This window comes from Rhinolophus sinicus, linkage group LG18 (assembly GCF_036562045.2).
Source record: "Rhinolophus sinicus isolate RSC01 linkage group LG18, ASM3656204v1, whole genome shotgun sequence".
In the NCBI taxonomy this organism is placed as follows: Eukaryota; Metazoa; Chordata; class Mammalia; order Chiroptera; family Rhinolophidae; genus Rhinolophus; species Rhinolophus sinicus.
This window is the reverse complement of record NC_133767.1, coordinates 3,952,850-3,980,181: the sequence shown is the minus strand read 5'-3', so window position 1 is coordinate 3,980,181 and position 27,332 is coordinate 3,952,850. Positions and strand designations below refer to the sequence as shown.

Below are 27,332 nucleotides of genomic sequence, written 5' to 3'. Positions count from 1 at the left end.
AGAAGCTGGTCCGGAGCCCAGAGCTGACATGAGAGGCAGAAGCGGAACTCAGAGAAAGCCAGAGGGCGTCGAAGGTCTTACGTCCTTGGACCCAGCGCCCTGAGACCACCTCGTCGCCTGCCTTTTCCTAAGCTTGGTTACAGGAATCAGCAAGTACCCCCCTTTGTAAATGAAACTAGTTTCTATCACATGCAACCCAAGATCTGAAGACCAGGCATGACAATAAGACTAATAATAGCCGCCAACATCTTGTAAATGCTGACCCTCCGCCAGGCAAACTGCTCTTATTTATTTCACTCAGTCCTCACCACAGCCCCATGACCTCGGCACTTCTTTTCTCCAAACTTTGCAGATGAGCAAGCCGGGGAACGTTGGAGAGTGCAAGCAATTCACCCAAGGTCTCGCAGTAGGTCCAGTGAGGACCCACATGGTACAGGTACCGTTTCTGTTCTATACGTTAAGTTGTTTGAAGAGGAAACTTTGAACTCCAAAACGAGTTTCTACAGTGGTTCTCAGCAGCGCTGCACATGAAAATCATCGGGGACACATAAAAAAACAATGTCACACCCTGTGACCAACCAACCCCAAATCTCTGGGTTAGGACCCTTCTGTCAGCACGTATTTAAAGCTCCCCGGTGATTCCAGTGTGGGACCCAGGTCAAGAACCCCTGACTCAAAGGTCTAGGGTCGTGTTCACCACTGAAGGCACGTCCTGCACCCCTCCCCCACAGTAACGGAGAGTCCAGAAACGTGCCTGATCCCCCCCCCTGAATTAAACTGGGATGCAGAATTAAAACTCAATTTCCAGAGTTAAACTGCGATCTCAGTGAACACGCTTTTCAAGGCAGAAAAATAAGGCTTCTGTGCAGGGGGTTGGGGGGGAACAAAAAAATCTGTTGATTTTATAGTGTTGTTTATCTGGGCCACCAAGGGAGGTAGTCGGAACATAATAACACGAAACCTTATTAAGTCCCCAGTGACGCATGCCTCCTGCCAATACAGCCAGCTATCAAAAGCGGGAAGAATAGTATCTGAGCCTCGGTGCTGCCATAATGACTGTACGTTTGGGTTTGAACACCTGAATCCTGGCTCTTACATAAAACAGCAATAATCATCCTCAGACGTCGCCCAGACAGTGAGTGGGGCTTTCTGCCATATTTCCATCCCATTTTCAGGGAGCGTCTAAAAGGACAAGGGCTTTTTCTTTGGGGGACACTTGCAGAAAGATAAAATGTGGGGTCTGTCACTGCGTTTATCCATCAGTCTGTCACTGGGTGGCAAGGAACTAATCCATCATTCCAGTATTCTTCCCTTTTCCTGCAAGGAGAGTTGCTACCGGGGTTGTGGCCTTTGGGGCAGAAATAAAGCTGCTCCTGTCCCAGCAGAGAGAGTTCTATTTTATGCTCTTGATGAGGCTGAGCTACGCTGGATTCCAGCCCATGGGGCAGAAAGGATAGCAGGTCAAACACATTAGTCGGCACCTGCTGGAAGGGTGGCATCCACCCTCACAAGTACATGACTTTACACTACCCTTTACGACCCCAGGACTAATGCCAGCCCTACTGGGGAGGTAGCCCCTCTTTCTGGAAAGGTCTTTTTCATATGTTAAATATGTGGGCACTGGTGGGTCGGGAGTATGGCGAACGTTACTCAGCAGGGTGGGGCTTAAAAAGATGAGATTTGGACCCAAGCAGGCTTGGTTTCTGCACTAGTCAGCTCGGCTGCCATAACAAAACACCACACCTGCGTGGCTCAAACAACAGAAATGCATTTTTTGGTCACAGTGCTGAAGGTTAGAAGTCCAACGTGGTGGAAAATTCGGTTTCTGGTGTGACTTCTCTTCCTGGCTTCTCACTGTGTCCTCACGTGCCAGACAGAAATCTCTAGTGTCTCTTCCTCTTTTTATAAGACATGAGTCCTATCAGATTAAGGTCCCATGCTTGTGACCTCATTTAATCTTCATTACCTCCCTCTCTCCAAATACAGGCAAGTCGCATTGTGGGTTAGGGCTTTGACATACGCTTGTAGGGGAGGATAATACCCAATTCATAACAGGGTCCATTCCCCACTCTACCATCCAACTATCTGTGTGATTCTGGGAAAGTGAGTCAACCTCTCTGGGCCTCATTTTCCTCGTCCTGCCAAAAGGAGATAACAGTTACCTAATTCCTCGAGTGGCTGTGATGATGGAATGAGATGACGCCCGCAAAGGGATCAGCACAGCACCTCCCCCATAGTAAACACTGAAAAAAAACCCTATTCCTGTTCAGTTTGGCCACTTTGACGTTCAAGTCACACTGGAGTCAACGAAGCAGTGAAGTGAACTCAGTTTCCCTTCTGATGGCTGCGTTTCCTCCCTGCGCCTGGTCCCACGACAGAGCCCACTGAGAACCCAGCCTCTGCTCTCCAGGCCGAAAGTGAAGGCGGCGTCTGCTCCACCAGAGCTCATATTGCCACGGACGCATCACGGACTTGGGCAAATCCGGGCTCCTCTGCTCAGTCGCTGCATTACACTACGCGAGGTATTTATCCTCTTTGTCACACTCAGCTCGGGCGTCATAACAAAACTCCACAGGTCTGGTGGCCTAAACGACACCCATTTATTTCTCATCATTCTAGAGACCAGGAAGCCCCGGACCAAGGTGCTAATCCATTCGGTTCCCGTGTCCCCCGAGGGCAGAGAGAGCGTGAGCTCTGGCCCGTTGCTCCTCTGCTAAGAGCCTCCAGCCCATCATGGGACCCCACCTTTGTGACCTCACCTAAACCTCATTACGTCCCAAAGGCCCCACCTCCCAATGCCATCATCTGAGGAGTTAGGGCTTCAACTTGCGAACTTTCAGGGGGCACTAACGTTCAGTCCACAAGACCGAAACTGATGCATCGGAATTCTTTCCATTGCAAGGGATAGGGAACCCAGACCAGAGCTGGATGAAGCACAGAAAGGACTGTGTTATGCACAAACGGAACAGCCCAGGGACGCGCTGGCTTGCGACATGTCTGGATTTAGAGGCTCCAGTGACAACAATTGAGACCAGTCTCCCCTTTTCCACCTCTTTCCTTGATGTTGGTTTTATTCTCAGGGCGTCAGGGACCCAGCCCTGCAGCCAGGGGGTGGAGTTTCGTGACTGACGGGCCCCCTCAGAGCCAAGCAACAAAGGAAGTGACACTGAGCAAACCAACCAACAGACCAATACAGCCGCTCCCAGTGCACAGGACTCCTTCTAAGAATGACAGAATCCCCTGGGAGAGAGGTCCTTACCTAAGCTTTAAGACCACTGAGCTTCCTGACAGGCACAAAAGGGCTCAAATCACAGACGATGTTACACTCAGTCAAGAGTCGCAAGTGTCTCAGACCCTCCTTGAGATTCAAGGCCAGAGCTAGGTAAGGACCTTCAAGGTACCTAAGCAACTTGCCAAGGTGCAGCGCCCAGAAATCCTAACTGGATTTATGGGGCACGTTATTGACAAACCCAATAACCACGTGTCATAATTCATTCCGCTAACAGAGAAGCAAATGGCATTGAGGCTCTGGAGTAACTAGACACCGGAGCCTGATTTATGTGTTGAGTGCAAACTGCCCCCAGGAGGCCAGGTCTCAACCACCTCTCTCACTGCTTCTTGACTCCTTCCTGTGTCTGAAAGGATTCTCCAGGCAGGGATGACCTTTGCAATGTCCCCACTGCTTGTTACGTCTGTGCTGGGAGCTGGACATAGATACACGACGGGTGAAACCATAGCCATGGCCACTGCCTTTGAAATGGGACGCAGCCACTGCTGGCCGTTGTTCAAATACTCTGGGAGGAGATATCATTTCCCGCCTTTCCGTAAGAACTGCTTTCGAGGTATAAGAAGCCATTTATTGAAGTGTTTCTTCTTCTAGCACTTACTGACAACCACTAAGAAGCAGACTCTCTGCTAGGGATTTACGGTCACAAAAATATGTAAGATGTAGCTCCCACCCTCAAGTTTCTCACAGCCTAGTGGGGACTGAGCATATTAGAACATGTGCTAAAACTGGAGTGAAAAGACCTAGGTTCTTCCTCCATCGGGACCTCTGACCTACCCACTCCAATGCGAGCATATCTCTTACCCTCTTTGATCCCGTTTTCTCATCTGAAAGATGCAGATAAGAGTAAATCTGTACTTGTACCCAAAGGCCATTGGGAGGCCCAAACAATCTAGAGCACGGAGAACTGTGCGATGCACCCTGTGAATTCATCATGATTCTTACATTCACGTCCATGATCACGCACTCCTTAAGCATCAACTATTCACAGCCTTACGCCAAAGATGTTAAGACTTGAATCCACTATAGTGCTTTCAACTTCAAATTAAAGCTATTTCTCTTTGTATTAGTCTGGCAGGGCTGCAGAACACCACACCACAGACTGGCTGGCTTGAACAGGAGAAATTAATTTTCTCACGGTTTTGGAGGCTGGAAGTCCAAGGTCAAGGTGCTGGTAGGGGTGGTTTCTGGTGCGAACTCTCTCCTCGGCTGGCAGATGGTACCTTCTTGCTGTGCCCTCAAATAGCTAGTACTCTGTGCACAGGCACCCGTGGTGTCTCTTCCTCTTATTATAAAAATGCCAGTCTACTGGATTGGGGCCCTACCCTTATGACCTCATTCAACTTTAATTACCTCTTTTAGAGACTCCATCCCTAAATACAGTCTCATTGGGGGTTAGGGTTTTCACCTATGAATTTTTTTTGGGGGGGGACACAATGCAATCCATAACACTATTCAAACTGACTAAATCAATAATAAATCACTTATGATGACATAATAGAAAGTTGTTGAGAGGGTGAGGGGGCTTCAGGTTTGGTTCACGCAGGGACCCTCACACCAGGGAGGGACCCAGAATTCCTTTGCACACTGTCCCTGCTGCCCCAGTCCACTGTGGGCTTCACCCCGAGCCTGGCTCCCCTCACTGCAAGGCTGCCTGCAGAAACAACGGCAGTGGGACTCTAATTCAACTACAGTAAAGGAGGAGAACTATTGGGTTGGTCCAAAGTAACTGCGGTTTTTGCAATTTTTGTGTTAACCTTTAAACCGCAATTCCTTTTGCACCAACCTAATACATCTTCTTTCCCAGAAGCCCTCGGCAAGGCCCTCCTAGCGTCTCATTGGCCCAGATGAGCAGATGAAAAGGCAAAGGGGACGCTGGGAGGTAGACTTTTCTTTCTAATTTTCCATTTTTCCTTGATGCATATGCCTGCTCTCTCTCTCCGTCAGGTTAGAAAAGGCAACGTTTGGAAGTTGACTCCAAAGGAAGGAAAGAAGGCCAGTTCATGGGGAAACGAACGGTGCCGCTGTGGGAAAAGCTGTTCACCTCCTCACGAGGGAGGGAAAGGAACCGCTTTCGGAGCGTGTGTGTGCCGGTCGCTGTGTTACTCGTTTGTGAGCTCATTTTTATGTTCATTATCTCATCTGGAATACTTGTTGGATGAGCATCATTCCCACTGTAGGGAAAAAACAGAAGCCCAGAGATTCAAGGAATGTATTCAAGGTCACAGAGCTGGTGGTGGAGCTGGGGCCAGACGCAGGGGTGTCTAGCTGCATAGCCACGCTGTCTGCATCAGGATGATTTCTAAACACAGTTGGAGGCCTTCCCGCCATGGTTTTCCCCCTTTTATAACGGCTACAACAGTAACAATAAGTGCCATTTACTGAGTGCCAGGCATTGTACAGAATATTTAAAACACGAGCGCAACCTACAGTATCATGTGTCAAGGAATTAACTCCCCGCACCAACATGAATGCACTGCAGCTTCATGGAGAAAAGGGAAGCCCTTATAAAGACCATAAGAAAGACCTGAATAAATGAAGACAAACGTCACGTTCATGAATAGAATAGCTTAACATTGTAAGGGCATTAATTTTTCTCCCAACATTAATCCACGGATTTAATGGAGTTCCAATCAAAATTCGGGCAGAATTGTTTGAAGAATTTGAAAAACTGATTCGAAAACATAAAGAGAAATAAAAAAGGCATGAATATGTAAGGTAATTTTGAAAAGAATGGAAGTAGGGGAAGGATTCACTTTACTGGTTGTTAGTCATATGTATTAAGTCATAATAATGTTTTAAGTGCGGTGTAGTCTTAGGAACAGATAAAACAATCAATGTAGCAGCATGAAGACGCCAGAAACACTCCTACACGTGTAAGAGACCTGGTGTTATATCCCAATTGGGAAAGATTGAATTATTTGGTGGGTTTTGTTGGGAAACTTGGTTCACTGTGTGAGAAAAATAAAATTGGATTCCTTTCTTTGCACCTGAATATGAAAGACGAACTATAAAAGTAATCAAAGAAAATGGAGGAAATCCCATTGCGACGTTAGAATTGGGAAGGTTTTTCAGCAAGACTGAAAAAGAGCCAGACAGAAGGGAGAGGCGTGAAGTGTTTGACCACATCAAAATTGAGATTTCTGTTCAAAAGAGGACACCACCTACACAGGTACCACACTTGTCGACTGTGAGAAGATATCTGAAATGTCTAAAACCCGCTGGTGTGGACATCTAGAGAAACGCCTACAGAATAACAAGAAAATTTCAGAAAACCCAATAGAAAAATGGGTCAAGTCTATGAAAAGAAAATCAATGAAGAGGAAACACTAATGGCTAATAAGTATATGAAGAGATTCTCAGCCTCATTAGTAATCAGAGGAAAGCCAATTAAACCAACAATGATACAGCACTTCATACCCATCAGATTGGCCAAAATTATAAAGTCAGAGAACTTGCACTGTGAGGGAGAAGTGCGAGTGAGGAGGCCGCTCCGAGGAACCATCTCAGTGCTCGGGGCGATTAACTCCGATCCCACCCTCGGACGGGAGCCCCAGAGACACTTGCCCACAAATGCACGAGGCCTTTGCTTGGCGACTGCGACAAGTCTGGTGACGCTATTCAGCATCACCAGGGGAATGGAGAAGCAAACGGCGGCAGTCTGCGTACACGGGGGCCTAGGCCACAGCCAGAATTTAATGGATTAGACTTGCATAGACAACATGAAGAGACGTCAAAGGACATAGTGTTGCCTGGAGGACAGCAAGGTTTGGGGCTCCAAGCCATCTATGTGAATTAATCAAAACCATGAAGACAACTCTATTTTATCAATTCTGTCTATAGCTCTACACTGACCTATGAAAGGAGAACTGAGAAAACATGTGTCGCACAACCTAGAATGAGGACCTGTGGTGTGGGAGGAGAGTCAAAGGGAGAACTGGGGGTGGGGGAGAAAACGCAATAAAAGGAAATAAACCCATGAGGAGCTCCCTCTGACCAGGGAACAGGAATATTCTACCCTGCGCCCCTGACGTAGCAAACGGTGGGAAACTGCTTTCTCTGCATTCTCTCATTTAATCCTCACGAAAACATTACAAGGTTAAGTATCATTGTTTCTCTCAGTTTTGTTTCGAAAACTAAGGCTCAGAGGGGGTAAGAAACTTTCCCAAGGCCACAGAGGAAGTAAGTGGTAGGAGAGGGGTTCAAAATAGGGCCGTGCGTCTCCAGGTCCTGTACTTTTAGCATCACTCTCCCACCTGTGTTTAAAAAAACAAACAAGAAACTCTACCAAAGGTCAATGCAGTAGAGTATAACCAAGTACCAGTATATTAAATTATTTCACTCACATCTGAGTTTTCTTAGAATCTAAGATGTCCACTGATACAGGTTTATTTTTAGGTGACTTAGCAACACCTGACCAAGCAAAACAACAACTTATGCTCAACAATTTCACAGCTTCTAATGAAAAACAAAGCCCAAACAGAAACTGTTTCTTTCGGCCCATCTTTTTGCCTGATGTGCAACTTGCACCATAGACCATCTTTTCCCAAATAAGTTGCATTAGATTTTCAGTGCCAAGTGTACGGTTATATAAGAGTCAAAATTTGTATAAACTCAACACAACATTTTGTTTCACCTTAACAAAAACGCCAAGAACAAATTTACCTTCCGCAATTATACTGGAACAGAAAGTGCAGTCTTCCCGAGAACCAAGTATTGGTGGTCATAGATAATGCCTGGTGTGTTGTCTGTGCTTGCTCATGCTGAGTGGCTGGGTGGACGATGGCCGGAAGGAAGGAAGGAAGGAAGGAAGGAAGGAAGGAAGGAAGGAAGGAAGGAAGGGTGAGTGAGTGAAGTTTATTATGTGCATTCTTAGCTCCATGGCTGGGATTTTTAACTTATGAAATAACCTAGATGCCTCCACGAGTACATCAGGATACTGACAGTATTTCACTCTCTCCCAACAAATGCCCTTGAAAATTTTAGTGCTGGTATTTTAAGCTGGTATTTTCTCTTAACTTTCAGAAAACTTATGGATCTGCCAATAACTACTCTGAAAGCACAAGTAAATTTTGGGAGATGACAGCCATGTGACTTAGTTCAAAAGCCATCCTGGGGACCTCGGAGGTTTTGGAAATTGCTTCTTGTTCTTTGGTCCCTTGCATTTTGCCTGCTCTTGGTGTTGGGAGGAAAGATGGAGAGAAAACGCATCATTAGCGCAGGAGGATGTCGGTGCTTTCGAACAGAGCAGGCGACATCAGACCCTGGGCTCAGCACTCGAGCTCTCCCAGCCCCTGGGAAATGTGTTTCCTCGATGTGCCCTGTAGAGACGTCGTTCCAGCTTCTACCACTAAATACCTAACGTGCTGCCTCTCTCCACACACTGAGCTTGTCTGCCTTCTTTCACTGTTGTTCTTACACTGGGCAAAGTCACCAGAATTATGTGTCACATGCATCCATGAGAGAGACAGGGGCTCAAGAGACCAGAGCCGAAGAAATGAAAAATCACAATTGAGATTCCTAAAACAATCAGTTCCGTTTCCATAAGAGATTTCCCCACCAGAGTCTTTTTCACTGGAGCACCGTTAAGCAGTGTTCTGCCTGCTCACGTACAGGTTCAGTCACGTGGCTGCAGCTTTCTTTCATAAACATGGCTGCGCCGTTTTCCACCTGGCAATGCAGCCTAATGCAGCCTTCGTTAACCTGTCTACACAGGGATGTATGAAAACAGCAAAAACCCTGTTCGCTTCTGGAACAGCTTTCTCAATTCTCAATTGAAGGGGGAAATTTAAGGATTATAGGATTATATTTTATGAATGCTGGTTCCTGGCCTTGGGTAACTTCCGTAACCATCTTAAGCCTAAATTTGCTCATGTGTAAAATGGAAAGAAGGTACACACCTTACAAAGTTGTTGTAAAGATTCCTTCCGTCAGTAAATAGTTTTGGAGAACCTCCACTATGCGAACAACACTGTAAGTGCTGGCGCAGGAAGAAAACTGGACCCAGAGTCCTTCGGGCCTGAGGGCAAAGCTTGCTCCCAGCACAGCCTCACTGCCTGCCCCTTGGAAATCACTCTTTCTGGGCCTCAGCTTATCCGTGGAGATAACCACGCCTTTCCCCTGATTGGAGAAGGATTAAATGAGATACTACTTGATGAGACACTTAGCAGTGTCTAGGCCACACAAAAAAGGATGAAATAGACAAGGCCATTCAGCATTTTGGGAACGCCAGATGGTATGAGCACACATATGCCAAGCAAGTGTGTGACATGCAGAAGGCTTGCTGGACATGTCAGCGCCTATGCTGGGCGACAGCACCTCCTCTCCCACAAACAAGCTCATTACCTAATTGGAGCAAGGCGAGGAAAGAGCTAAAAATGGACCCAAGATCTTAGAGATGCAAAGCTAAGAGAACATACCAGTAACTGGCTGTCTGCAAATCTCATTCTGGACTCTCCCTGGGGGGCAGGGAGAAGTACAAGTGCATTCATAAGGTGCTCCTGAACTACTGGGGTGGTGCGGGGGGAGGAACGGGCACAGCACAGGCAAATACCATATCCTCAGAGCATGGAATGGGACAACTGTGAGTAACTGTAGCAAAGAGAATTCGTGGGAAGACAGCAGCCATGCTGGGCCAACACCTGTGATGAGCTATGCACTGGAGCAGCTGCTGCAGCCTGGAGACGGTCCTTTATACAGCAGGGACCACTGATGGGGGGCAGGTAGGCCTGGTGTCATATTATCGTCACACACGTGGGGCAGGCTGGTGCCGCACACGCTCTGCTTCACCCGGGGCTTCACTGAAGGTTGGAAAACACACTTTCCTGGACGGAAGCAAGTGGCAGAAACCCCACGCAAACCGATTTAAGCAGAAGTATCCAAAGGTATCAGCTTACCGGACTGACGGGTAAGACTTCAAGCCCTGAAGCGATGTCGTCAGGAATCTGTCTTGCTCCACTGCTCAGCTGTCTTCCTGTTTCGTCTTCCTTCAAGAGCGCTCTTACCCTGGAGAGAAAACAAAGATAACCAAAAGCAGGATTATGTCTTGTTCTTTCAAGAATTTCAGTCAAAAAAGTTCCCTGTCCCAACAGTTGCAGTAAAAGTCCCAGGATGCTGACTGGTTCTGGTTGGTCCAACTTGGGCAATGCTTTGACTGGCCACCTCTGCGTCATACGCCCACCACCAATACACTAAAAATAGGTCAACCCCAGTGGGGCCACCTGCCCTCAGAGGAAAATGCAGTGACTACTACTCAGAGAGGGGTCGTGAGTCCGTGAACGGGTGAAAACCCCAGGGATGGACTCCACTTTCCTGCTGCTCTTTTTCTAGGCATCCAGAGAACATCTGAGAACATATTCAGAAGTGAACCAATCTCAGATGATTTCGGCAGGGATAAAAAAAGAGAAAGAGACTCAGAAATGCCATTACGGCAGTTAATTATATGACATGTATCGCCCTGGTGATCAATCGTACAGCATTTGAGCCAGCCTCCAAGTTTTTCTGTTTTGCTTTTTGACAAATTGAGGCAAGGTCTACGAAAAGACTACCAGCTATGACAGTGACTTGCAAAATGAAAAAAAGTGAACGAGAAACACAATTTGATTTGATTTAATAAAAGATTTGTCTCCATCACTTCTCCAAGGAACCACAACACATTTTCTTTCCACTGACAGTTATTATCTCCACGTTTATTGAACAAAGGCACTGGAACACAGCTGCCAAGGATCGGTAAAGAAATCATTCTTTTATTAATAAGACTGTTATTAGTGGGGGGGCGGGAATCCATGTTTAGGGGTTTGCACTGAACTTGCAGGCCATTCCGAAGAAATATGGCTGACTGGTACCAATATTATTTCAAGCAATTTCATGATCAAATGTCCTATTAGGTTGTTCGAAATTTTTAGTGCGATTGTAAATCAGAACTATTTTCTATTTGCTCTAAATATTTAGGTGCTACAAGGAAAGCAGATCAAATGAAAGGGGATTGCGCACATTTTTTACCGAGCTCTCCCAGGGACATCAATAACGCCACTTGCAGTGCGGACTTCTTCAGTAAACACGCTTTGTGAAAACATGTGTGTGCTCGTGTTAAAGGGATGACGTGGGTCCCAACAGCAGGGCCATGTTCTTGGCATTCTCAAATTGGGGACCCCGTGCCAAGATTCAAAGGGTGCTGCTCAAAGTTTTCCCTGAGGTCCTACAGGAGTCACTCTGAGCCCCTTTATTCCAGTGCTTCAACCCCGAAGAATACCAAGCAATGAGAATTAGAAGACGGCAGGAGGAAGGGACAAAGAGCTGTGGACACACTGGAAGGAATCCTCTTTCTTTTTAGAAACAGAGGGTCACTCTCCAGCACACTTCACGATGTTTATCCCTGGATCTAGCCATTTCTGTTTAGAGATTTAACCTACGGATAGACTCAGACTTGTGCACAAAAATAGATGTTCCAGGATATTTAACGCAGCCTTGGTTATAGAAGCAAGAGATTGGAAACCATGCAAATGCCTTTCAGTGTGGCTCTGATTAAATAAATTATGGCACAGCCTCATAATGGAAAACAACATGGCCATTAAACAGAATGAAATGGGTCTAGAGATGAACTGGAATGAAACTACCTCGAAGATCGGTTGTTAAATAGGGAAAAATAAGGACGATGCAGAGGAACAAGTGTAGCAGGAGGCCATTTCGTGATTTTTTTGTTTTTTTAATGTATGCAAAATATTTGCTTGTGCAAACACAGAATGCCTCTGGGGGAAACACTACCTAGCTCTGTGGAAGGAAACGAGGACCAGCTTTATTCTTACTGTTATCTTTTAGTCCTACTTTTGAAGTTTCACAGTGTGCTCATATGTAATTTTTTAAGTCAAATTTTAAACAGAAAGAAATAATGGTGACTTGCATTAAATCGGACAAGAAATATGTAAGACTTCTGGGGGGGAAAAAAACAGTAAAACTATTCAGACATACATGAGCTCCGATGGTGTGACAGACTGAATTACTGTTCCCAACCCTTCGCTCCCTCCCTTTATGGAATTTAATATCCTTGTACCTTTGCAATCTTCCCCCGGGGGTGGACTGTTCTTCCTGACACACTAATGTTAATCACAGCCATGGGATGGGCTGTGGCCAGTAGGGTGAGTGGATGTGACGTCAGCAGACACTTGAACCGCGTCTCTGTGACTCAGCTCGATCGCTTGCACGTCTGCCATCGACCACAAAAGGACCAAGCCCCGGGCAGCCACTGGCCCAGAATGAGGAGCTACACAGAGCAGATCCCAGGTGATGGGCCCACCCCACAGCCTGGAATCAAACCAAGCGGATCCAACAGAGCCCAGCGGAACCACAGCCCCCATGCAGACCTGGGAGAAAACATCGTTTGTTTCAAGCAAAGATTCGGGGGAGGTGTGTATATTACACAGCTTGATTGCCGGCGTATCTGACTGATCAGATGGGAAGACCAAAGTGTCGGCTCTCCCACCTCCTTTTAGGAAACTGCCCCCGAAACGTAGGCCCACCCTTGACTGTGAGTCTTCTGTGACAGCGAGTGTGTGCCATCCATCCCCGTGTCCCTAGACTTCTGCACAACGCCCGGCACAGAACTTAAGAACTCAAAAATCCCTTCCCTGCGCTCCCCATTGAAGTCGCCCCCGCTGCCCCACAGTTCGTTTCTATCGTATCACAGGTTACGTCCTTCAGACCGGTCATCGGTCATCGCGCTCTGTGCTGCTCCTCCTATGCTGTTACCTTGTCTCCCTCCCTAGAGTGTAAACTCCCCGGAGGAAAAAGTGAATATGCGACTTTCTCACTCCGATTTGCTGAAGCACTCAGACATCTGTTTGACCACGCTCTCCCAGTTCCTCAGACGGCCCTGACTGGTCTCTCAAAAGCTGGCCCCAAACTGTTCCCAGTTCTATCACCCGTCGTTCGCTCCCCTTAGGCAACGCCATGGAAATGTTCACAGTTTCGCACCAACTACCCACACTTCCTTTTTTTGTAACATTACCCACACTAGTCCATCTGATGAGTTCCCTCTGACACGGACACCCTGGTCTGTCATCCCTGTTTGTTTAAATCCTGACCATCTGCATTATTTTGGGGTTAGGTTCATCTATAAATAACTGTAAAACTCAGAACAACAGTGGCCTAAAGATGAAACTTCATTAATCTCTTTCCTTAGATAAATTTAGAGGTAGTCAGAATAAGATGACAAAGGTACTTTATGGCTTCAGAGAAGCAAGAGCCTCCTAGCTTATTTTCTGTCATGGGTTCTTTCCATTCCTAAACTCATTTCATGGTCCAGGATGGCTGCTGACGCTCCAGCCATTACATTTGCATTCCAGTCCTTAGAAAAGAAGAAAGCTGGGCCGGCCCGGTGGCTCAGGCGGTTAGAGCTCCAAGCTCCTAACTCCAAAGGCTGCCAGTTCGATTTCCACATGGGCCAGTGGGCTCCCAACCACAAGGTTGCCAGGTCGATTCCTCGAGTCCTGCAAGGGATGGTGGGCTCTGCCCCCTGCAACTAAGATTGAACACGGCAGCTTGAGCTGAGCTGCCTCCCGGATGGCTCAGTTGGTTGGAGAGCATCCTGTCAACCACAGGTTGGCGGTTCGACTCCCGCAAGGGATGGTGGGCTGTGCCCCCTGCAACTAGCAACGGCAACTGGACCTGGAGCTGAGCTGCGCCCTCCACAACTAAGACTGAAAGGACAACAACTTGAAGCTGAACTAAAATTGAAAGGACAACAACTTGACTTGGAAAAAAGTCCTGGAAGTACACACTGTTCCCCAGTAAAGTCCTGTTCTCCTTCCCAATAAAATATTTTAAAAAAGAAAAAGCTGGAAGAAAAGCGTGGCTCCTCCTTGTAAGCAACTCCCCAACAATCACACATACCACTTTTGCTAACAGGTCGTTCAACAAAACTTAAGTCCCATGGACACACCTAGCTGCACGGGACATTGTATTAAGTCAGTTTTGCTATGTCACAAACCACCACCTCATATCACTGCAGCTGAAAACAATAAGCCCTGATTTTCCCATGATTCTGTGGCTGCCGACTTGAGCTGGGATAAGCTGGGCAGTTTCCGTGGTCTTGCCCGAGCCTCCTCGCGTACCTGCAGTCAGCTGCCTGGTTGGCTGGGTGCTGGCTGGTCTAGGACAACTGCGGCTAGGACATTTTGTCTCTGTCCCATGGGGCCTCCTAACCTCCAGAGGGCTAGCTCTGGCTTGTTTACGTGGTGACTGGGCAGGCGACTAAGAGGTGGAGGGGAAGGATGCAAGGTCTCTGGAGCCCTCGGCTCAGAACTGGCACAATGTCATCTCCATCACAGTGTGTTGGCCAAAGCAAGTCACAAGCCCGGCCTGGATTCAAGGGTAGAGAAACAGATTTCCAGAGTTCCACCTCTAAATAGGAGGAGCTTCAAAGTCACCTTGCAAAGGGATACACTCAAATATATACAGGGAGTGGAATGATTGCGGCCACTGTTGCAAGGAATATTCCAAAGAACTATAGTCTTTCCGGGGGGGTGGGGGGGGGAGGCAGGCAAGGAGAAGAACCCAGTTAAAAACCAGAGATTCTATTCCTATGGAAGTACAGGGGAATGACAGCGGGGGACAGCATGCATTCGCTATGACACGAGTCCCAAAGCCCAGCTCCAAATGCCCTTCCTCCTCCTGAGAGCCTTCCTTGAACCATGGAGCTCGAATTCTGATCACCCAAGACTGTCACCTGTATGTTTTATGGCTCTTGCATAACCACCCATGGAGGGATGCTGGCCCCTCATGGAGGGATGCTGGCCCCTCATGGAGGGATGCTGGCCCCTCAATGACCGTGCAAGATGATAGAAGGTCAGCCCGCAAGCCATCCTTCAAAGCCACCGTGAGCTTAGACGCCATGTTTACTGAGGTCCTACATTTCTGTTGTTATTATTTGAAAATAATACACCTCTCGTTTACATGGCAGGAGTAGGAAACTGTTCCTTTTGCTTTCAGCAAACCCACCAAGACGAACAGAGAATCCATGTGACCCAAAGATAATAGGTCAAACACTAAAATCCGGAAGGAATCTCTTAGCATCAGAGCATAAACGAACACATCCACTCCTCATCAGAGAAGGTGTGGGAACTCGGCCATGGGATACACTGGCATTTTCTTTCTCCCGCTGCAATTTTTTTTTCCCTTTCAATACGACTAGAATATAAATGAGTAGCCTGGAGTCCTTCTGCTTAACAAGGTTCTCATTTGGGAGGTTGCAGCCGAGGCGGCTGTTAAAAGCAGAAAGAAGCTTCTTCTATAAACATTTCCCACCACCTGCTGAGGGCTGGTGAGCAGGGGGCGGGCACAGAACGGGCCACGGAGGGAAGAAAATCCGTCAAGACTAAGAATTCTTGGTCCACGTGTCTGGCAGGTCACCCAGGAACATTAGTGCAACGTGGAAAACGAAAACCCCTGTGGGGAGGATGGAGGGGGGGAGAGAGGGTTCCCCTGGTCCAAATGCGCCACTGCCCCCAAAGCACAGCAGGGGGGTGAAATCTCTGCGGGCGCTTCCAGAATGTTTAAGACTAAACACCCAGACTTTAAACGCTGGAGGAGGGGTGGCCTCATGCCTCAGTGTTCACTATCAACTCCTACAAGGAAAAGAACAGTTGGTGTTGGGGGGGTGTGGGGAGGCACTGTACGCGGCACTGTCTGAAGCTTCTTAGGTGCATTTATGTTCTCCACTAACTCTCCCCACAGCGACACGGGTTGGAGCTGTCATTAACCCCATTTTACGGGTGGGCCTTGTGATGCTCGTCATCGGCCCAAGGGCATGCGGTGAACAAGTGCACAAGCCGAAGCCAGTTTCTCTGCCTGCACAGGCCACCCTGTTGGCCCTCCCCACCATCCTGCCGCCTGCAGGCGGTGACAGAACGAAAGAGGGAGCGTGCCAGGTCCTGTCACAGAAGTCTCCACCCCCAAGATCGCCAGGGAGCAGACCGCTGACGGATACAGTCGATCTCACTGACAAGTTCCTGTACTTTGTAGAAAGATGTCTGAGAATCTACAAATAAGAATTAAGCAACAGCAATAATGACAATAATTGGATTATATTTTGCCAGGTCCTGTGCTATCGTATCATCTCACTTAATCCTCTGATGTAAGAATTACTGTCCCTGTTTTTGTTTTAATTTTTTAAAATTTTTCAATTGCAGTTGATGTACAATATTATATTAGCTTCAGGTGTACAGCAGAGTGATTAGACACTTACATAACTTATGAAGTGATTCCCCCAGTCTAGTCCCCACCTGACACCATCCGTAGCTATTACAATATTATTGACTCTGTTCCCTAAAGTGTACTTTACATCCCTGTGACTATTTTCTAACTGCCAGTTTGTGCTTCTCATTCGCTTCACCTTTTTCACCCAGCACCCCAATCCCTCTCCCATTTGGCAACCACCAGTGTTCTCTGTATCTATGAGTTTGCTTCTGCATTGTTTATTTTTTCAGATTCCACATGTGTCGTGCGGGAGACCCTGCTCGCTGCGCCATTTGTCATGCAGGGCGTCCGGCGGGGTCTCTGCTCCCGCTCCCCATACAAGAACGCAGGATATGGTGAGGCCAAAAAGGAACACCCACGGAGCCATAGGTAGGGGAGTCATACCACTATATTCTCTCTGGCGGCACTATACTCTCACTGGAGGCTGGATCCACACTGTCCGCAAACCACCATCCACACTTGCCAGCCCAGCCGCCATCTTCTTGCTAGCCTCCATTCCTTCTCTCTCCTCTCTCCTTCTCTCTTGCTCGTAGCCACAGCAGTTATATTGTGGCCAATGGCTCACTGGTTACAGCTGACGGCCAACTAGCCATAGCTGATGGCCATGCAATCACATTGATGGCCATTTACTACCTGAGCCAGCACCTGTCTATGTGAGGCCGAGAGCCTGGAAACTGCTTTCTGGGGCTCTGCCCCCACAAAAGTGATAAATACAAATGTCATACAGGGTCTCAGCTCCCGCTCCCCACACAAGAACGCAGGATATGGTGAGGCCAAAAAGGAACACCCACGGAGCCATAGATAGGGGAGTCATACCACTATAGTCTTGCTGGTGGCTGGGTTGGAGACACAGGAAGAAGGAGCCACACTATCCGCAAACTGCCATCCACTTCTCTCTGCCAACCAACCTCACTTGCTAATTGCAATCCACGCTGTCGTGCAGGAGACCCTGTTCGCTGCGCCATTTGTCGTGCAGGGAGGCCTGCAGGGTCTCTGGTCCCGCTCCCCACACAAGAACGCAGGATATGGTGAGGCCAAAAAGGAACACCCACGGAGCCATAGGTAGGGGAGTCATACCACTACGGTCTCACTGGAGGCTGGGTTCACTGGACGTGCGACCTGCTGTCCCTTTTGTCTGCAACCCACCGACGACTCTCTTTCACTCTCCTCCACTCCCCTCGGCTCTCCTCCGTAGCCGCAGCAGTTACATTAGCGGCTAATTGGCTAACTGGCTACAGCTGACGGCCAATCAGCCACAGCTGACGGCCATCTACTACCTGAGCCAGCACTCCTCCATGTGAGGCCGAGAGCCTGTAAACTACTTTCTGGGGCTCTGCCCCCACAACATGTAAATCAGATCATATGGTATTTGTCTTTCTCTGCCTGACTTATTTCACTGAGCATAATCCCTTCTAGGGCTATCCATGTGGTTGCAAACGGTAAGATTTCATTCTTTTTTATTACTGCCCCCATTTTAGAGATGAGAAAACAGAGGCACAGAGAAGTTAAGTCACATGGCCGGGATCTCACAGGCCAGGAGCAGCAGAGCCAGCATTCAAATGCAGGTCTGAGGCCACGGAGGGCTTGTTGCCGTCCCGAGGTGGCTCCCTACAGTCTAATTAGGCAAACCCAGGACCTTCTGCCCCGCTCAGGACCCACTGCCATCAGCAGGGCATGGTCGGGTTTAACACATCAGGATTCAAGTTGGGACAAGAGCGGCGACCTGAACAAAATCTAAGTCCTGAGAAGGAAGAGGACATGGCCCTTGTCTTAGGGCCCCAGACTGTTCACTACATTCTATAAGCAGCAGAACTCCAGCGGGCAAAGGACTCCGTCTCCAAGGTCTGGGGACTGCAGCCTGGTGTGTGGCTGAGCGAGTGAGGTCATGTGGCCTGGAGAAGAAGAAAGACTCAGCTGAGCAGTGGCAAAGCTGAAGGAGTGTGATTGGGGGCGGGGTGATGAAGAGGCGTCCCAAGCATACGGCAACTCAGTGTCTTGTTAATGTAGCGGACAGAATCCACACACAGGTGACAGAGCTTTAAAATCAAATAGAGCAAGAAAGTTAAGATTCAGGATAATGCTTTACCTGTGGCAGGTGAGGCAGACATAAGCAAATGTAAGTTGCCGGAGCATTTGAGTGGGTGGATTTGGTGGTAGGTTCACAGGTGCCCCTTCTATTATTATAATTAAACAAATAAGAGGGCTCTGAACAGGTGAGTGATGATGGTGTATATAGAATCACAGGTATGATTAATCCAGTTCTGGGCACCTGACCTCCAAATACAGTGTGGGGAGAAATGTGAGGTAGTCTTTTCATGGGGTGCCGTGCAAAACCTCTGTACACACACCCCTTCTACCTGCAGTAGAAGTCTACCTTACTCGTCAGGGTTTCTGCAGTAACCTGTAACTCTGCAAAGGAAAGCCTGGTATTATTAATAGAAAGAAACATTTCCTTCCTTCCTTCCTTCCCTCTTCTGCAGCTTTTCTCCCACTCTGTGCCTCTGACACACCACTCTATATAGATCCACTCTATTCTTTTTAGTGGCTATACTGTATTCTGTTGCATGGATGTCTTAAAATGGATTGAGACCAGTATTGGTAGAAATTTACATTGTTTCCTGTTTGGATTTTTTGTTTTTTTCTTTCTAAACTATTGTCAGGATTATCTGGGATGAGAACAAAAATGTCTCTCACTGGCAAAGAGATGTCACTACCCGTAAGGAAAGGCCAGCATCTGTCCCAAAGCAAGTGACATCTGTGACAGTACTCGCCCTGGGTGTGGTGGCCACATGGTGACCGTCATTAAAGCTTCTTTCCCTAGGATGGGTGGAGAGAGAAGCATGCTATCTGGCCTTCCTCAGATCAACTTCTAACACTGTCATGCGGGAGACCCTGCTCGCTGCGCCATGTGTCGTGCAGGGAGGCCTGCGGGGTCTCTGCTCCCGCTCCCCATACAAGAACACAGGATATGGTGAGGCCAAAAAGGAACACCCACGGAGCCATAGATGGGGGAGTCATACCACTATATTCTCTCTGGCGGCACTATACTCTCACTGGAGGCTGGATCCTCACTGTCCGCAAACCGCCATCCACACTTGCCAGCCCAGCCGCCATCTCCTTGCTAGCCCCCATTCTTCTCTCTTTCCTCTCTCTCCTAGCGTAGCCACAGCAGTTATATTGTGGCCAATGGCTCACTGGTTACAGCTGATGGCCAACTAGCCACAGCTGATGGCCATCCCATCACAGTTGGCCATTTACTACCTGAGCCAGCACCTGTCTATGTGAGGCCGAGAGCCTGGAAACTTCTTTCTGGGGCTCTGCCCCCACAAACACATACATAAAATCAGGAGGAGATCCAAGATGGCAGAGTAGATGAATACTGTGCCTGCTTCCTTCCATGAACACATTAAAATTACAATTAAATTATAGAACAATCAACCTGAAGAACTATCTGAAGTCTGTTAGAACAGAAGTTTTATAACTAAGGATATAAAGAAGCCACATTGAGGCTGGTAGGAGGGAAGGGGTCACAGAACAGGCCGGCCCCACACCCGCATGTGGCCGTTGAGAATCAGGAGAGATATGTTGGCCTCAGAGGTTTCCCCCAGAGAAGCGAGAAACCCCAGCCTCACACCAGGCTCCGCAGCCCAGAGGAGAGAAGCCCTCACAATATCTGGCTGTGAAAAAACAGTGGGAATTCCCATCGTCCAGGGGGGACAGAAAGTGGCGGGAAACCCAGGCGTCCTTCTAAACAGCCCGCGAACAAACTCTGTCACCCCCAGGCACTCACCTTGGGCTCCAGCAGAGGAACAGTAATTAGTGGGGTGTCAGAGACATACGTGGGGCAGACTGAGTTGTGTGGCTTCGCTATGAGGGCCGGAGGACAGTCGACATTTTCTCTGAGGAGATCTTCCTCCCGGGCAGCCGCTGGCCTGCTGGCGCCATCTTCCCTGTGTTGAGCCCGCCCCCTACGCTTACGGCCTAATCTGAATCTGATTGGTCAGGTGAGCTCCGCTGCTCCGCCCTGCTGACCCAGCTGGGACCCCACCCCACCCAACTCCCCCAATGCCGGAGGCCCTTTCTCACCAGCTGCCAGCCCTGCTAGCATTGCACTCTCTCTTAGAAAACTGTCAGAGTCCGACAGACCCCAGCTGGGGGCGGCTGGCCTCTGTGTGCTCTGAGACTTTTGCTGAGTCGCTCCAGGCTCAGCACTGGCACCAAACCAGAGTCTATATTAACCTGGTGACCACAATCTTCCCACTCTACTGACTCACTAAGACCCTGCCTCACCCGACTTGTGTACTGCACGAGGCTTTATCAGGGGCTGAAACTTAACAGAGCAGGCAGGTGGCAGTGTCCTGGGTTTTGCAGATACCCCAGGCCCAGCACTGGTAGCAGCCATCCTCAGTTCACAGCGTGGCCTCTTCCACACGTCTCCATGTTTAGCACAGGCAGTGAACAACCATGGATCACTTTGTAGCTCCTACCAGGTAGTCCCCAGCTGGTCACAGGCAGTGGGTGACCTGGGCCTGCACCAGAGCCCCTCCCAGAGGCCCCAGAACCAACATACTTGGAGGTTGGCTTCAGACCACAGCAGAGCACTGTCCAATTAACAACACAAGCAGCACACACAAAGGGAAGTCTCAGCAGGCACCAGAGCCCACTGGGGCAAATCCCACTTTGTAGGTAAGCCCCCCACACAGCAGCCCATAAGCTGTGGACATGGCCAAACCCCACAGACAATCCACCTGAGGGCCAAGGCCACCCACTGACTTGACAATAGCAATCAAGGCTCAACTACAACAAGAGGGCACACTCAACCCACACAAGGGACCCTCCTAGAGCACCCAGAGCAGGTGACCAGGGAGACTGTGCCACTGGACCCCACAGGACACCTACTATATAAGGCTACCTGGCAAAGACTAGGAGACACAGAAGATCTACCTCATACATAGAAACACACACAGAGAAGCAACCAAAATAAGGAAACAAATATGTCCCCAAAGGAAGAACAGCAGAAAATTCCAGAAAAAGAATTAAACAAAATGGAGGCAAGCCAACTGCCAGAGACAGAGATCAAAACATTGGTTATAAGGATGCTCAAGGAACTCAGTGAGAACTTCAACAGAGAGACAGTAAGCAAAAAAAGGACACAGAAACCGTAAAAAGAATCAGTCAGAAGTGAAGAATACAATAACTGAAATGAAGAATGCACTGGAAGGAATCACCAACAGACTAGACGAAGCAGAGGATCGAATCAGTGATTTGTAAGACAAGGTAGTAGAAAACAATCAATTAGAACAGCAAAAATAATTTTTTTAAAATGAGGATAGTTTTAGAGACGTCTGGGACAACATCAAGCATAACTACATTCGCATCATAGGGGTACCTGAAGGAGAAGAGAGACAGCAAGGGATTGAGAACCCATTTGAAAAAATAACAACTGAAAAGTTTCCTAACTTGGTGAAGGAAATAGACATACAAGCCCAGGACATGCAGAGTCCCAAACAGGATGAACCTCAACAGGCCCACACCAAGACACATCATATTTAAAATGGCAAAGGTTAAAGACAGAGTATCTAAAAGCAGCAAGAGAAAGGCAACTAGTGACATATAAGAGAGCCCCCATAAGACTGTCAGCTGCTTTCTCAACAGAAACTTTGCAGGCCAGAAGGGATTGGCACAATAAATTCAAAGTGATGAAAAACAAGGACCTACAACCAAGACTATTCTACCCAGCAAGTCTATTATTTAAAATTGAAGGAGAGATAAAGAGCTTCCCAGACAAGAAAAAGCTAAAGGAGTTCATAACTACAAAACCAGTATTACAAGGAATGTTAGAGGGACTCCTTTAAGATGGGCGATAAAAAGATCAAAATTATGAATAATAAAATGGCAATGGCTACATATCTAGCAACAATTATTTTCAATGTAAATGAATTAAACGCTCCAATCAAAAGATACAGGAGGGCTAAATTGATAAGAAAACAAAACTCTTACATATGCTGCCTATGTGAGACTCATTTCAGATTGAAAGACACACACAGGCAGAAAGTAAAAAGATGAAAAAGTTATTACATGAAAATGGAAATGGAAACAAACAAACAAAAAAGCTGGGGTAGCAATACTTATACCAGACAAAACAGATTTTAAAACAGAGGCTATGACAAGAGACAAAGAAGGACCCAGTAATCCCACTTCTGGGTATTTATCCAAAGAAACCCAAATGCCACTTCGAGGGGACATATGCATTCATATGTTCATTGCAGTATTATTTACAATGGCCAAGATGTGGAGGCAGCCTGGGTGTCTGTCGATGGAAGAATGAATAAAGAAGAGGTGGTACACATGTACGATGTAATATTGCTTGGCCAGGGAAAGGAATGGGTTCTTGCCTCCTGCGGCAGCGTGGATAAACCTGGAGGAAACTGTGCTGAGTGGAGTATGTCCGACAGAGAAAGACAGATGCAATGAGATTTCACTTATATGTGGAATCTAAAGAATAAACAACAAAAACAAAAAACAGAAACATACTCACAGATACAGAAAACATTTCGATGGTTGCCAAAGGCGAGGGGGTTTGGAAGTGTGGGTGAAAAAAGAGGAAGGGGATTAAGAAGTACAAATTGTTTGTTAAAAAGTATGGGGATATCGGGTAGAGCATAAGGAATATAGTCGGTAACACTGTAATAACGATGTGTGGTGTCTGATGGGCACTAGATTTGTTGGCGTGATAGACGGGAGGGGGTCGGGTGCAAGGTGAAAAAGATAAAGGGATTACAAATTGGTAGTTACACAATAGTCATGGGGCTATAAAGTAAAGCACAGGGAATACAGTCAATTATACGGTAATAACTATGTATAGTGCCAGGTGGGTACTAGGCTAGTCAGGGGGATCACTCCTTAAATTACAATAATGTCTAACCACTAGGCTGTACACCTAAAATTAATATAATATTGAATTTCAACTGTAACAGAAAATTTTGTCCCGTATAATCCTGAGTGCCTGCCACTAGCCTGAAGGCTAGGACAGCCATGTGGTCCTGCCATGCCCAAGACGAGCCTCATATGTCAATTCCCTTAATAAACTTTGAATGTCATGACGGAGCCGTCAGCCTCTTTCTCCCGGCTCTTCGTCCTCGGAAATTTTACGTAACATTACTATTCCTTGATCCCATCGACCTCAGACACTCCCTACATTTTAAAATAGTTGTGCAGGTTGTTCAGCTCAAGTGAGTAACAGAAATCCTGTTTCCCTAAAAAGTCTGAAAGCAGCAGAACCAGACAGTCATTTCTTAGCCTTGACACGATTCCGAGGGCTTACAGGTTGTAGGCTTTAGAGGTCGGGAAGTTACTCAGGGCAAAAGCATTGAACTCCCCAAACTTTGGGACAGAAAATGGGAAGCAACAGCAGAAAATAGCCATCACCAAACCAATCCCTCTTCCCTGTCAATTTCTTTTCTCTGCTTCCTAGAAGCAAAAGTCTGTGGGAAGGGAAAAGTGAATTTACGTTGTTGGTCTTCTAGGCACCAGAAGCCACGTCCTGGGCTGTGTGCCTTACTTACGTCACCCTGGGAGACTCGTGTCCTGATTCCTGTTTGAACATGAACAGACTGCATCATTGAGAAATCAAAATTTTGACCAGGGTCATAAAGCCATTCAGTGATGAATTGAAATGTGACCTGCTGTGCTTCAAAGGCTGTAGGTTTGGGGACAAGACATTTGTCTACAACTTTAATAAAGTGAACAAAGACACCCAAGAAGGTAAAATAACATGTCTAATGAAATAAAGCAGGAGTCGGCCAACTTTTTCTAAAAAAGGGTGAGTTAGTAAATATGTCAGGCTTGGAGGGCCATGCAGTCTCTGTTGTAACTGTTCCAATAAAACGGTATTTATAAAAGTAGGCAGCTACCAGATTTGGCCGTGGAGCCACAGTTTGCCGCCGAAGCTTTAAAATCCCCCAAATAGCTTTCATCTTCCTCCTCAGCTCACACTGGAGTTCTCTCTCTCACCACGACACTCCTGGGTGACAGTATATAAATCAGTGCCGTCTTTCTGGAAAGAAGTTTAGCAATACGACCCAGCCACATGGACCATATTTAACAATATGGGGCAAGAGGGCAAGATACAGACATAAAGCTGCACTTTGCGGCACTGTGTATAACTCTGCAACAGGGGAAACAAGTCTAACCGTCCATAAGCTGTCGAGCAACAAACCCTGCTAAATGCAAATTATTGTCAGAGCCATTAAATGTAGATTACAGTTAGTGACACAGAAAATTAGGTCATAAATATTATGTATATAATAATCTCATCTTTATTTTAAAAATATGTGTACATAGCTGTGATGGTTAATGTTATGTGTCAACTCGACTGGGCTACGGGGCGCCCAGATAGCTGGTAAAACGTTATTTCTGGGTGTGTCTGTGAGGGCGTTTCCAGAAGAGATTAGTGTGCGACTCACTAGACTGAATGAAGAAGATGGTCCTCACTGGTGTGGTGGGCACCATCCAATCCACCGGGGGTCTGAACAGAACAAAAAGGCAGAGGAAGGGTGAACGCCCTCTCCGCGTGAGCTGTGACACGCACATTCTGCCCTCAGACATCAGCACTCCTGGCTCTTGGGCATTTGGACTCACACCAGAACTAACACCACTGGCCCCGATTCTCGGGCCTTCGGACTCCAACTGAATCCCACCAGCTCCCCAGCTTGCAGACAGGAGCTCACAGCACTTCTCGGCCTCCGTAACCAGGTCAGCCAATTCCTGTCGTGCATCTCCTCCTGTGGAATCCTATTGGTGCTGTTTCTCTAGAGAAACATTGCAACAGGCTTTTTAAAAACAATCTTTAACCAAATGTTTATGGTGGCTATTTCTGGTTGGTGGGATCTTAAGTGTTTTTATTGGCTTCTTTATTAATGCTGCCCAGTTCCACACTGGCACATAGTAGGTACTCGGCAAATGTTCGCTAATGAGGTGAAAAAATATCACCAGTGTGTGCTGACGCTATAGCATCGGGAGTTTCATTTGGCTATAAGGAAAGCATTTCTATCACAATGGATGGTTAACACAGGGAAATATAACAAAAACATCTGGAATCACGCTTCCTGAAGATATGTTTTAACGAATGGAGTCAGTTCACGATCTTAGAATCAGGAAGCTTTTCCTTTGGTATGTCACAAACCCAGAAGCATAAAAAAATATACATTGGATTACATAAAACCTGAAAAAATAAAAGTCTGTAGACCCAAAACTACCATAAGCAAAGTCAAAATACAAATGACAAACCAGGAATAATAAAGCTTGTGAAGCTTATCATGGAAAAGGGCTAATTTCCCTAATGTATAAAATCAATGCGGAAAAGAGCAGACCAATAGAAAAATGGGTAAAAGATAAGGACAATTTGTAAGCAAAGAAATACAAGTGGTTCTCCAACAAGTGAAAAAATGCTCTAGGAGGTTCATAAGAGACATGCAAATTAAAACCAAGCTGAAATACCAACTTTCACCTCTATCAGACTGGCAAGATTCAAAAGAACCTAATGCTCCACTGTGGTCCATGCCACTGAGGGAAATAGTCTCCGACGTTCCAGGGGTTGGGGTGTAAATTGGTACGGCTGCTACGGAGAACATTCTGACAATATCTATTTGAAAAGTATATCGTTTGATCCACTGTTCCACTTTGAGGAATTTATCCCACAGATATATTCACATATGAGCAAATTACACGGGTATCAGATTATTACTGCAGCTTGTTTCTCAATAGCGAAAGAATGGAAACAGCCCAACATCCGTCAGGAGGAGACTGCCGTCTGCGACACAGGGTACCCTGCAGATGCAGAAGGCAAAACAAGGAAGTTCGTAGGGTCCCGATATGGAGGAATCACTAAGATGCATGTTTAAGAGAAAGGGGGCAAAGCCAATAACAGAAAAGGGGGCATCTTTTATGTTAATGCAAAGAATATATGTACATGTGTGTATGTGTGCACATCTATACGTGTCTGTGTATATATGTATGTATATGTGTGTGCATGGGTGTACATGCGTGGATACTTGAGTTTGTGTGTGCATGCATGTGTGTACGTGTGCATGTACACATGTACATACAGGGGGTGGTATGCACACACATGTTGCTTGCGTGTATATATTTCTATAGTGGTTTACTTATTGCCACAAGGGCGGGAGGGGTTGAACTGGAAAAGCGAGAGATCGTTCACTCTTTATCCATTTGTATGTTTTGAAGTTCAAACTATGTGAAAGGATTACCTATTCAAAAAACTGAGGCTCCTTCCTACTTCAGAGCTTTTTACACAGTGTTTGCACAATCAGAAGTGCTCTGCACTTAACACACACACACACACACACACACACATACACACACACTCCTCCTTCTGGAAATAGCTTGTTTTTATGAACTCTGTTTGGGTGTCACCTCCTCCAGGAAGTCTTCCCTGACCAGCCCCACCTCCTCCATGGAAAGTGAGCGACCTCTGTGATACCCATTCACGGTACCCTGCGGCATTTATCACAGCTGGTGTCCATTGGTAATTATTAGTATTTTACAGCTGTCGCCCTCACTAGAGAGGCCACAAGGGACAAGCTCACCAGTGGGTCCCTAGCACCGAGCCAAGGATCTGCCACATGAGACACACCTATAAGAGGCTTTCTTCCCTCGGAAGGGAAGTGTCGTGGACTGAATGTTTCTAAGTCCCCTCAAAATGCCCAGGTTGACATCCAACCCCCCTGTGGTGGTGTCAGGAGGTGGGACTTCTGAGAGGTGACTCGCTCACGTGGAT

The 27,332-nt window shown here is 47.1% G+C and overlaps 1 long non-coding RNA gene across 1 annotated transcript in view; it reads right to left on the bottom strand.

Moving 5' to 3' along the window:
* Positions 1-27,332, bottom strand: part of LOC141569431 (uncharacterized) — a 250,202-nt gene that overhangs the window by 160,481 nt on the left and 62,389 nt on the right. The window contains exon 3 of the long non-coding RNA XR_012493043.1: positions 10,183-10,291. This is a non-coding gene — a long non-coding RNA (uncharacterized LOC141569431). The remainder of the gene's footprint in view (positions 1-10,182; positions 10,292-27,332) is intronic.